Genomic DNA, 9233 nt, shown 5'->3' on the forward strand with positions numbered 1-9233 from the left:
ATCTCTTTACTTCACCAAGCTTCTCAAAGATACCTTCTTCAAGTGTCTAAAACCGAATTCTTCACCTTCTTTCAAACCAACACTCCCCTGGAACCTAGCAACTCTGTTTCTGGCAACTCTGTCCGTTTTTCTAGTAAACGAAGGGGGCGTAAGCTTGACATCTCCCTCCTCCCTGGCCGTTGGTTAACCAAAAGTCAATTGATTTACCTTCCATTTTGATCCTTGAATCCACCTCTCATCTCCCTCCCCATTGCCATCATCCTCGGAGTAGAGGAATCTTCAGGGTGGGTAAGAGTTTGTTTAGAGATGATCTGCTGTTATAACTTACTTTTCTCGGGTTACTTCTCACCCTCACTGTCTCTCTCTCATACACTCACCTGATGACTAGGAGAAATCACAAACCGTCAATGACGAGCACTCTAGGTACCTATCCCTGCCCCAGATGAAGATAATTTTACAAGATATGTCAAAGAACAGATAACTCTTGATACACCAGAGCAGAGAATAAAGATTTCTCAAAAATTATTCTTTCTGTATACCAAAACAAAATCTTTTGAAGGCAGTACAAAAGCGGTGTTAGTATAGTGTTAGTATAGTATATTTACACAAAAATCCTAATCAAATACTACTAAATAAAATTCAGAAGTTCATCAAAATAATAAGACATCATAACCAAATGGTGTTGAACTCATAAATAAATCAAAAGATATTTCAACATTAGTCCTTACTATATTAATAGCTAAAGGAAAGACTGATAACTTTGGTCTATGCTGGAATAAAGCATTGAATAAAATTCAACACGAATTTCTTACAAAAGCTTGTAATAAGGGAAGAATAGAAGAAACTAAACATTAGAAGCACTTCAATTAAAGCAAGGAAGGGACAAATTCTAACCATGACCTCTGTTATTCAACACTGTGTGAATGTCTTAGCTAATTAAATTTTTTTTAAAGTCAGAAATGCAAGGAGAAAATCAAAAGTATGAAAATAAACAAAACAAATGAACAAACAAAGAAAAAGGAGACAAAAAGACAAATACAGAGAACAAACTGGTGGCTGGCAGAAGGGGTGTGGGGGGATGGGTAAGATAGATAAAGGAGATTAAGGGTACACTTATTGTGAAGACCATGGAGAAATGTATAGAAGTGTTGAATCACTATATTGCACACCTGAAATTAATATAACACTGCATGTTACACAAATAAAAAAATAAACCAGTAATAGTACTCAAAAAAAGTATGAATATAAATAAAAGAGAAAGTTCTTGCACAACTTTCTTAATTTCTTTCACAATCATTTAAGTATTGGGGCTTCTCTTCATTTCTGGGTCAAGTTTAGCAATATATATTTTTCTGGAACCACCAGCTATCCTTAGGTGTAAGGATTTATTTCCATAAAATCTACTTATATTTCAGTTTTTTAAAATTGATTTTAAAATTTCTTTAAGTCTGTGGTTATTTCCATTTTCTGATTCCTAATTTTGTCCATGAATCAGGAAAGTATTTATACTTTCTTACATTGCTTTTCCTTGATTAGGTTTGCTTAGTGATTTGTCTATTTCATCCTCCCCACCAATAAACAGCTCCTTGATTTAGAAAGGAATAGGACATTGTCATTATCACAGCTATCAGGACTGCCTACAATACAATAATTCAGGGAATCAACTAAAACCTATTAGATATAATAAAAGTATGTAGTAACTTGCTCAGATATATGACAAACATAATCAACAGCTTTCTTATGTGTTAGCATTAATAAACTTGAAAATGTGATTTTAAATATATAATGAATAATGTGATTATTCACATGAATTTATATGAATAAAGTGAATACTGTGAATTCATGAATAATGTAAGAGTTCTGGGAAGAAAGCATAAAACTTTATGAAAGAAGACCTAAATAGAGGCTTACCATGTTGGGATGTTAGTTTCTCCAGAATTGGATAAATATAATATAATCACAATCAAAATCCCTAAGGGATTTTATAAATGAAATTTCACAAATTAATCTAAAGCTCATCTGTGATTATAAACATACAAGAATAGCTAAGAAAATTTTGAAAACGATCAATGATGGGAGACTTTCCATACTAGATATCAAAACATTTTAAGATATCAAAACCTATTAGCACAGAAATAGACAAATAGACAAGTAGGATATGGAGTCTAGAAACAGAATCATGCATTGCAAATCTGTGAGGAAAGGATTCAATAATAATAATAGGTGTTTAGAACCTTCAGATGGCCATTGAGAGAAAAAATGTTTAAAGATGCATTTCATATAATCCTAAAATAAAATCCAGATAGACTTAACTAAAAGTAAAACAAAACTAAAATATTTTATAATCTGGAGGCTGATGATGGCTAGGAAAGCCTTTCTAACAAAGAAACAAAACTAGATGCTTAAAGGAAAGGACTGACAATTAAACTGCATTAAACTTCAAAATTCTGTATGATCAAAGGTAGTACAACCAATTAATAATAGGTGAATGGGAGTTATGGGTTAGCAATTCTGAAACTGTATGGTGGGCCTGAATGAGTAAGTAAATGGCTGGTAGATGGTGAGAGCCAGGTTCTTATCATTGGAAAGAAGGAAAGGTTAGAATTGTCCCTGTGGTACTGGATTAGAGTTTGAAACATTTGTATAAACTAATATGTATACACACACACACACACACACACACACACACCACACATGTATAGATACAGAAACAAATATCTATATTAGATATGTATCTATATTAGATATGTGTGTATGCATGGTTTATTATATAAAAAAGTAGCTCTGTTGGCTAAGAGCCCATAAACAACACCCCAGTAGCAATGAGCACACAAAGCACCCAGATCTTGGTTTCTAAATATCATTCTACCATGAAAGGAGATAGAACTCCAAGAAGAATTAGTTAAATCTTTTCCTGGAACAGGAAAAGTACAAGATAAGCCTGGAGCATCGTGTAGTTCCATAAATCAAGGAAATGTAAAAATAAATGAGAGGATAGAGGTTTTTCAAAGGTAGACAGGAACCAACCTGAGAAAGCATCACAATGGTCAAAACTGAGCAAAGAAATAAATAACATGGTGTTGGATTATAACCCAAAGTATAAAATAAATATGGAAGTCCAAAGGATAGACATATAGATTTGAGAGTGGAATTAAAAACTAAAAGTTCAGGGACACGTGAGTGGCTCAGTCAGTTAAGCGTCTGACTTCGGCTCAAGTAATGATCTCACAGCTCATGAGTTTGAGCCCTGTGTTGGGCTCTGTGCTGACAGCTCAGAGCCTGGAGTTTGCTTCAGATTCTGTGTCTCCCTCACTCTCTGCCGCTCCCCCATTCATGCTCTGTCTGTCTCTCTATCAAAAATAAATACACATTATAAAAACCCCAAAACTCCATAAAACTAAGAGTTCAGAAATAAGCCCATACATATATCGTCACTTGATTTCAATAAAGGTGCTAAGATCATTCAATGGGGAAAAAAATAATAGTCTTTTCCACAGATGATGTTGGATGATTGAACCTCCACATATAAAAGAGTGAATTTGGACCCTAACTTACACCACATGCAAAAGTCAACTCAAAATGGATGAAAGCCTTAAATATAAGAATTTAAACTATAAAATTCTTGGGAGGAAATAAAGGTATAAATATTCAAGCTTTTGTATTAAAACAGTTTCTTAGATCACACCAAAAGCACAAGCAACAACAAAAAGTAAATTGAGACTTCATCAAAATTTAAAACATTGTGCATGAAAACACACTGTCCCAAACTGGAAAGGTTCACAGAACAGAAGAAAATATTTTCAAATCATGTATCTGACAGAGGACTAGTATCCAGGCTCTATAAAGAACTCTTACCATTTAACAATAAAAAGGCAACCTAATTTTTACAAAAAGAGCAAAGGATTTGAATAGACATTTCCCCAAAAATGACATATAAGTGGCCAATAAGCACATGGAAAGAGTCTCAACATCATCAGTCATTATGGAAATGCACAACAAAACTACAGTGAGATACCACTTCCCAGTCACTATGATGGCATTTATGAAAAAAAACAAGCCCAAACCCAGAAAAGAGCAAGTGTTGGTAAGGCTGCGATGAACGTTCATACACTGCTGGTGGGGATGTAAATAAAATGGTGCTGCCACTTTGGAAACCAGTTTGGCTGTTTCTCAAAAAGTTAAACACAGGGTTACATACGACCCAGCAATTCCACTTCTAGGCATGTATCTAAGAGAAGTGAAAACACACGTTAAAAAAACCCCATATCCACTAGTGTTCACAGCAGCATTAGTCAGAATAGCCCCAAAGTGGAAAGGACACAAAGGTCCATCAAATCTGAATGGATAACAAAGTACAGTATGTCATACAATGGAATATTGTTCAACTATAAAAGGAATGAAAGACTGATCCATGCTATATACATGGATAAACTTTGAAAACATTATGCTTAGTGAATGAAGCCAATACCAAAAGTCATGTACTATATGATTCCATTTAGATGAAATGTCCAGAAAATGCAAACTAGTAGGGACAGAAAGTAGATCTGGGGAACAGGAGAAGAGGGGCATTGGGAGTGATTGCTAGTAAGTACAGAATTTCTTTTGGGGTGATAGAAATGTTTTGAAATTAGATACTGATGGTTGCAGGACATTGTGAGTATAAAAAATCCATTGAATTATATATTTTGAAATGATGAATTTTATGATGTGTGAGTTATATTGTAATACACAATTGCAGAAAGAAGAAAATAGCCTAGGAGTTCCTGGGTGACTCAGTTGGTTAAGTGTCTGACTTCAGCTCAGGCCATGACCTCGTGTTGATGAGTTCTGTCTGTGCAGAGCCAGCACAGAGCCCGCTTCAGATCCTGTCTCCCTCTCTGCTCCCACTGCTCGCATGATCTCTCTCTTTCCCAGAAAGAAAGAGAGAGCGAGCATTTAAATAACAATAGGTACAAAAACATGTGCATGAGTCCATACCAAGATAAATGATTTAAATAAATGAAGATGAAGAGCCAAAGCTTTCCTATAGAAGAATTCCAAATAATTTATTTAGCTACCCTTTCTAGGAGGTAAGCCTTAACCCTTCCCCTCCCTGTCACATCTCAGGGGGCTGCGGTTAGTGACTTGCTTCTACTAGCTAGAGTATGGAGAGGGATAGAGTCACTTTACAGTGGAGAAGCGTGGCAGACGCTGCTATACCCAAGTCTTCAAAGTTCACATCACCAGTGATGTCATGTAGCTTCTGATGTATAATGAGAACAGAAAGACAAACAATGCCTGGGTCTCTGCTGCTCGGGTGCTCTGGTCCCACGTGCTTCTGCTTCCGCCTCCAGAAGGCTTAGGATTGGGACTATCATGTAGAATATACAAATCTATGGATTTGTAAAAACATCTCCACAATTTGTCATATTCAATTCAGATTTAAAAAAAAAAGCGGTTAGATTTTGGGGCACCTGGATGGCTCAGCTGAGTGTCCGACTTCAGCTCAGGTCATGATCTCATGGTTAGTGAGTTCGAGCCCCACATCGGGCTTGCTGTGGTCCGTGCAGAGCCTGCTTAAGATCTTCTGTTCCCCTCTCACTGCCCCTCCCCTGCTTGGGTTCTCTCGCAGATAAATAAACATTAAAAAGAGATTAGGCTTTATAGATAAAGCAAAAGGCTACTGTGCATCTGGGGGGAACCTTGCCCACCCCTCTGCAGAGCCGGCCACCATACCAAATTTGGTGCCTGTCATTCTCATGCGTGTTTTCAAATTTAAAGTTCTAGTGTGCATTTTTATTCAAAAAATGTTAAAAATTTTGTTCATGTTGGCACATGTAGTTGTAGCTCATTTTAACTGCTATACAATCTCTATTAGATGAATATGTCACTATCTATTTTCCCATTGGTGGACGTCTAGGTTATTTCTTTATTTTTTTTTCATTATGTTTATTTATGTTGAGAGACAGAGAGCAAGCAAGCGGGGAGGGGCAGAGAAAAGGTGGGGACAAAGGATCCTAAGCAGGCTCTGTGCTGTCAGCAGAGCCCAAAGTGGGACTCGAACTCACAAACTGCAAGATCACGACTTGGGCTGAAGTCAGACGCTCAACCGACTGAGCCACCCAGGTGCCCCACAGTTAGGTTATTTCTAATCTTTCATCATTATAAACAATACTAGAAGGTACAGTCTTAAGACATGTCTCCTTGTGGATAGGTTTCTCTAGGGAATGTTCTCAGAAGCGGAGTTGCTGAGTCTTAGGAGATGCACATCTTTAACTTTACCAGACACATGCCCACAACACCTTGTTCAAAACTGTTGGAGTTAAATGTGTTTCATAATAAGAACTCTCTGGATCTCAGAAGGGCAGTATGGCACATGGGCTGCATAGCACACCCTAGCAGGGCTTGGGCGAAGTATTCCATAATCACATATATTACTCTTTCTGTGGTGAAAAGTAAAAATATCCACATTAAGTGTGATAACTAAAGACCATAAATAGCCTCCCATCAAGTCAGGTTTTGCCACCAAACATAAGAACATAAGAAATATATAAGAATATAAGAAAAACCTTCCAGTTTTCAGGGGTTTTTTTTTTGTTTGTTTCTGAATTGCAATAAGGGATTTGACTCTGCAGCACAAAACTGCTTTAGAAAGTAGTTGTACTAATAAATCTTCCCACCGCTCCTTCTCCCCATCCTCATCAACATTTGTTAATACCAGACAGCAGGACTTTGCCAATCTGATAGGTGTTTACATGTTACTTCTGTAAGTAAAACAAACCAGAAAACGTAGAATATGGAAGGAGAGATCTCACTTACAACAGTAATGAAAACACCCAACACCCGTGGTTGTGCTAAATAAGAAATGTGAAGATTCCAAATGCAGAAAATGTTAAAACTGTTAGAGGAATCCAGATGTGATGAATAAATGGATGGATATTTTTCATCAATGCATCGGCAGTGTTATAAAGATGCTATTTATCTGCAAATTATTTTATAAATTCAACGCAATTCCAATCAAAATCACAATAGAACTTTTGAAACTTGAAAAAAAGATTTATAAAATTACCCTGGAAGAATAATTATCCAAATATTCAGGAACAATCTGAAAGAGAAAAGCATGATGTAAGAAGGGATTAGTAGGTATGAAAACATTAAAAAGATACGGAAATTAAAACAATATGGTAACGGCTCAGAAATAGAAATGATCATGGAACAGTAAATAAAGTCCAGAAATAGGCCCAAAGATAGATAGGAATTTAATATATGATAAAGATGATATTGACAAATGCATCAGTGATGTTGTGGGACAACTGGTCAGCCATTTGTGGAGAAAAACAAAGCTGGGTCCCTGCCACATTCCCCTGTTGGAGGGAGTGTACATTGGTGATTTTCAAAACAGTAATACACGGTTTCTATTAAGGTTTGTAATACTTACAACCTTTAACCAATCCATTCCACTCCTGAAATTTTTATACTATGCAAGAAGGCAAGGATGTATACGAAGGTTTTGTGATATTATTCACAATAGTAAAGTGCTGGAAACATCCCAGATAGTCACCGACTCAGAATTAAATAAACCCCAGGTACATCCATGCAGCGGAAGTATTCATGGGCTTCAGAAAGGAAGAAATCCTATTACAGTGCCACGAAAGATGTTTAAGATACATTAAATGGGAAAGAAGCCTGTAATATAATATACCATGATTCTATATTTTTTGTGAAAAAAGTATATACATATTCCAGTGATCTGAAAAACGTTACCATACTGTTAACAGCGGTTCTATCTGGGACATGGGATTAGGGCGCAGTATTTAGACGCCCACATGCACACCCACACATCCACCGACTCGCTCCTTCACCTCCACCATCACCACCACCACCAGAACCACATCCTGCCTGTCAGGAAATAAAGTGCTGTTTTGGTTTCTCACCTGATTCAGTCTGTTTTCAACCTGTTCCTTACTCCACGGCACACCAAGAGTGGGGTAGCGCATGGTTGTAGAGAGTTTTAAAACCGTAACAAAACTGCTTTTTATTTCCAATCCCCTTCGGAAACAATGTGGGCCGCAAGGTATTCCTCTCAGCAGGGAGAGCGGCTTCTCCAGCTGCACCCCTCCCCCACCCTTGCTAGTGACCACTGCAGAGTGACTCATTTGGTCATGAGTGTCCTGCAAAGGATTCAGACAGGCATATGAAGTCATCCCTGCCTTCGAAGGGCTTGTTATCAAGTCGGAGCCTCAGACAGGCTCACAGTTCCTAGAAATCATCGGTGACTCTGGGGCTCAACTTCCTGCCCCCAGGACCTGCCTCCCCAAAGCAGCCTCTCCTCCCACTGCCGGGATCCGGTCTAGCCTCGTCCCTCCCCACTTGATGCCTTCCTCCTGCCTTGGCACCTGAGGCCTGTTCCTCCTCAGACTTCAGAAAAAAAGGCAACTCTGATTATCTTACTTCTCCCCGTGCCTGTCTTTGCCTCTCTTCGTTTCCAAGGTCCAGATCATCACTTAACCCTTCACTTTGCTCCTGAGATTGACAGCCCGAAACCCCCTTCCCTAAAACCTTGGAAACATACCTGGGAAGAAAAAGGGAAACGGTTGCTCAGCACTGGCTCTCTGAAAAGCCTTTAGCTAGGCAGAGGCTGCTTTCCTGGGCCCGAGGAAGTGGTGTTTCCCTAGCAGCCTTCTCTGGAGAAGAGGTTCACTGGAGAGGGCAAGCCCTTACTCCATCAGCTTTAAAAATGAGCACTCCATGGAATAGAAAGAAAGAAAAGCCATCCACCGGGCTTAACCTGAGCCTTGTAACAGAGAGGGGAGTGTGTAGGGAGAACAAGAGGGAGATCCAATTAATTACCCTTAGAAGCAAAGGTAAAAGTTGAAGATTACGAGACCCATTTACAGGAGGAAATAGACCCATCATTGAGCCTAGAGAATGGAAGGATTGTTTAGGGCCAGAAAAGCGTCTCAATGTTCAGATTCCATTCCTTTTCTGGAGCTTTGGCGAGAGGAAGGTCATAGCTTGGGCTTGGAAGATAACACTTAGCAGTGGGTTCAGACTGGGAGGGGGCCTGTTGTCCTGGGTCTGGTTCCGGGCCCACATCCTGCCCCCTCCCTGAGGGAATGGGAGCTGCGATCCTCTCTGGGAGTTGATGTGGGCTGGCCAGTGAAGGGGAGCCCCCTGTGGAGAGGCCCCTCCATTACCATCACAAGGGCTGATGTCACAGACCCCACAAAGCAGCGGGGCCCCAAGTGCAGGGT

This window comes from Suricata suricatta, chromosome 4 (genome assembly GCF_006229205.1).
Source record: "Suricata suricatta isolate VVHF042 chromosome 4, meerkat_22Aug2017_6uvM2_HiC, whole genome shotgun sequence".
Lineage (NCBI taxonomy): Eukaryota > Metazoa > Chordata > Mammalia > Carnivora > Herpestidae > Suricata > Suricata suricatta.